Here is a 3,885-nt window from a genome sequence, read left to right as displayed (position 1 = left end):
AAAAAAAAATTGGCAGTTATAGGGACTGCCGATAGAAGTGAAAACTTAGAACTTTTAGTATTAAAATTTGAAATTTCACAATGTTTGAATAAAAATTATCAACATCAATCTGGTTTTCACATCTATTGACACTCCGAGCAATAATTATATGCATGTTTATATGGTTTTTTATTATTCAAATATTTACATAAATTTCAATGTACTTGATTTTTAACATTGTTTGCATCATTGTCATCATTAATTTCAACAAATCTCTGTATAGATACAGATATACTCAGATATATACTGCTACAAGCATGTCGGTTTCGCGAACGCACTAGATTTCACCCATCCAAAAAGCGTCTAACGCCTACAGCACACGGCTGCTGCGCGTGCGCCAGTCGTGAGCATGTCGGTGACGCGAACCCATAACATTTTCCCCTGCCAAAAAGTGCCCAACGTCGCTAAAGAAGTTTTCACTTCAAAAAAATGTTTGGCCCTTCTAGCCTTCGTACATTTCCGCACATAAAAAAAAAATCCAAGAAAAAAATGTGTAATTTCTATGCTCGATGAACAATTTGCCTTACCTGTATACATATTATTTTCTAGACAAACGTCAAATTTAACATTGTAGGTTTTAATTTTGTTTTTCGAATAGTTTTAGCACTAATGTTTAAGAATATTTATATGTATAGCGTAATAAAAAGCTGAAAGGTAAACATTAAAATATCTCTACGGCATTGGTGAAACTGTTTACTTTTTTACTTCTGAAATATACAAAAACATAGGGGAACGCAAAAAAGTCGGTTTTTTAAACAAATTTATGTTCTACATATTTTATTATCACAATAATCAACTGCGCTCAATGGCGCCCCTAATAACGTCAAAGACATGAAATTGGCGTTAGTGGAAGAGTGCGACAACTTACCTCAAGAAATTATGGATAGCGTAATTCAAAGCATGCTCTAATTAGAGCCCGCGGCAGCTATTCCAGGTATTAGAGTTTTTTTTTGTGTTTGTTGAAAAATTATACAGTTCTAAGTTTTAAAGAAAAAAAAGTCAATTTCCACTTGTAATTTTGGTTTAATTATTCAAAAAGAAATGTTGTATAAGTTACATTAGGATTTGTTTCAGATAGTCTAATTTAAAAAGTTGACAAATAGTATCTAATTAATAAGCTTATCGCATCTTAAAAACAATAGAAAGTGGGAGTTTGATTCTTCCACCGAGCGTTCTGTACCTTATCAACCATATCAATTAAAAGCGCAGCAGAGGCTTGTAAGATTAAATGTGTTTTATAATAGTCACTTTAGATTTAAAAAGGATTTCTGTTCTAAAAAATTATTTACCAACCTTTTTTCTTTTGATGTTTTAAAGAAATTATTAAAAATTGAACACAAAATCATTGTCGCTTAAAAAATTATTCAAGGTTAAAGTTTAAAAAAAACCGCTTTTTCAGAATGTTGCGTTTTCTGTGGCTCTAGCCATATTTGCAAAAAAACATTTTTTATGAATTTTAGCCTTGAATAATTTTGTAAGCAACAGTGATTTCGTACTCCTTTTTTAATATTTTTTTCTAAACTAAAATAAATCGATTAAAAAACAATAGTAACTAATCTTTTAGAAAATAAAAACCTAATTTTACTAGATTATTAACGAAAATTAGTAGCTGCGTAATCGAGGGATTTGTAATTACTAATTACGGCTCCTATGTAATCAATATTCAAATTTGGATTGGACTCCTGACTCATGGGAATCCGCAAAATGACTCATACTCCATTTCTACATTTCTTGTAAAAATTGAAAATTATCACCTTGAGCAGATGCGCAACGAAGTAATTCTAATAAAGGTTTTGCTTTTTTTTTTTTTAATATGGGAAAAATTATCCCCAAATATTCGTAGCAAATCAGATCTTAAATATTTTTAAATAACGTCTTCTATTCTAGCGTATACTATTTGCTATTAATACTAACTGAAATATTAGACAAAGGCCCAGTTCATAACAACCCTTTTTTAAAAGTGCAATTTATTAAATCCTATTTCAATTTTATTGTTTGAAACATGTTTTGTTAGTACTTTGCTGTCTAGTAATTTGTTACTGGCAAACAAAATAGCTCAAACCCCAACGTCAAAATACGACACTTCATAGATGTCCGAAGCACTTTTCGGTAACAAAGTTACCTTCTTCAGGGACGTATTTTGGCGTTGGGGTTTGAGCTATTTTGTTTGTTCTACAAGTTTTTCCAGTCTTTATATTTGCTACTGGTAACTTTTAAGATAAAATAANTTTTTGATTCACATCAGCTTGTAATGGTTGTATTGCTTCTGGTGGTATTTCGGATATCGACATTAGAAATTCCGCAACATCTATCATTTGGCTTGCTGGAATATTTTCTTTTTCATATACTCTGGGTATTGGAATTATCTTAAAAAAAATTAAAAAAGATATTTAAAACTTTACTAAAATAACAATTTACTAAAAAGTCCTAAATGATTTATTTTTTCAAACCTTCACCGTTTCATCCTACAACATTGAGAAGTTGAAAATGAGGATTTTATCGGTATTATCAATGTTTTATTGAGAAACTAGAAATTCAATGCCTACATTTTTTTTGTTACTAGTGTATTAGAATACAATATTGTTGTGCATTCTTTTTAAATTAAGGATGTAAAAATAGTTTCCTAATAAACAGTAAATACAATTTCTTATTTGAGAGCTTAAATTTTCCTCCCTTAAATCAGGAAAATCGTGTAAAGCTCTCAATAAAATAGTACGGCATCCCGTCCGGGTAGTTCCGATCTCGATTTTGGGTCAGGTTGTAATTTATACGTTTGTTTGTATTTTTACCACGATTCACGCATAATTATCTTTCAAAAGTCAGTTGTATGCTACAAGAGCGTATTTTTAAGAAAAATATGTAAGCTCATGAACCACGAGTCGTGACTATAAAGTGAACGTAACAGTTCTTCTTATTTCAGCTAATATTTAAAAATTGATAGTCAAGTATGATATAAATAATACGCGTTAAAGTTGACGTTACTTAATTATTTTTTTCAAAAATATTGATTGACCAATTATTTGTTTCACAATCAGCTGACTAATTGACTATACTTTAATTATTTTTATTTATAAAATATATAGTACTAAAGTTTAAAGAAGATCGATAAAAAAATATCTATCGCTGACCAATTAATGGGTGTAATTGTTTATGACAATTTTCTGACTTTTGAGATGGTGCAGTTATTTTAAATTCCATACATCGCGGAGCAACGAATTAATGCATGAAATACGAAATAACACTATCAGGCTAACAGAAACGAAAAACAATATTAAATAAAAATGAAATCGTAAAACTAAAAACGAGCTTTGAATATGTAAGATCTAATAAGATACCACTTCAATAGGTTTTAAAGCTATGTTTACTCCTAATTTTAATTTTAAAGATTAATCTCTATTTTATAATTTTTAAAAATGTATAAACCTATATGTATATTATGAAACCTTATCTCTTTAATCCTTACCACGTTCTCTTGGGAATAAATTCCCATAATTATTACTCCAAAGAGGCATAGCATTAGCAAGTATTTCATGTTGTTTATAGTTGTTGGGTTCTCTAAAAAAAAAATAAATGCGACGAAACAATGTTATTGTTATCATATATTTAGAAACTGTCAAAAAATAAATAATATTTTTTTTTTATTTTTGGCAAATGCAAAATTAATCTCAATCTTAAATCTAAAAATCACCGTAATTTTTTTATTTATTATATCTGGAAATAACAGTTTTTTTATTACAAAGGTACCTACAATTACTATTTAGCTCCCCTGTTGTATTCTTTTTGGTATTTTATTTTATTCATACTTCATATTAAGTACTATTAATTTGTTTGGCAATTGTAATGTTT

General features: G+C 28.9%; 1 long non-coding RNA gene across 1 annotated transcript in view; it reads right to left on the bottom strand.

Moving 5' to 3' along the window:
• Window positions 1-2,381: 2,381 nt before the first annotated feature.
• The window catches only part of LOC112906739, a 5,982-nt gene continuing 4,478 nt past the window's right edge, over window positions 2,382-3,885 (bottom strand). The window contains exons 2-3 of the long non-coding RNA XR_003232547.1: window positions 3,503-3,594; window positions 2,382-2,405 (exon numbers count right to left, since the gene is read on the bottom strand). This is a non-coding gene — a long non-coding RNA (uncharacterized LOC112906739). The remainder of the gene's footprint in view (window positions 2,406-3,502; window positions 3,595-3,885) is intronic.

This window comes from Agrilus planipennis, unplaced genomic scaffold (assembly GCF_000699045.2).
Source record: "Agrilus planipennis isolate EAB-ADULT unplaced genomic scaffold, Apla_2.0 scaffold53, whole genome shotgun sequence".
Classification (NCBI taxonomy): domain Eukaryota; kingdom Metazoa; phylum Arthropoda; class Insecta; order Coleoptera; family Buprestidae; genus Agrilus; species Agrilus planipennis.
The sequence above is the reverse complement of the archived record's forward strand: the minus strand, read 5'-3'. Positions and strand labels throughout refer to the sequence as shown.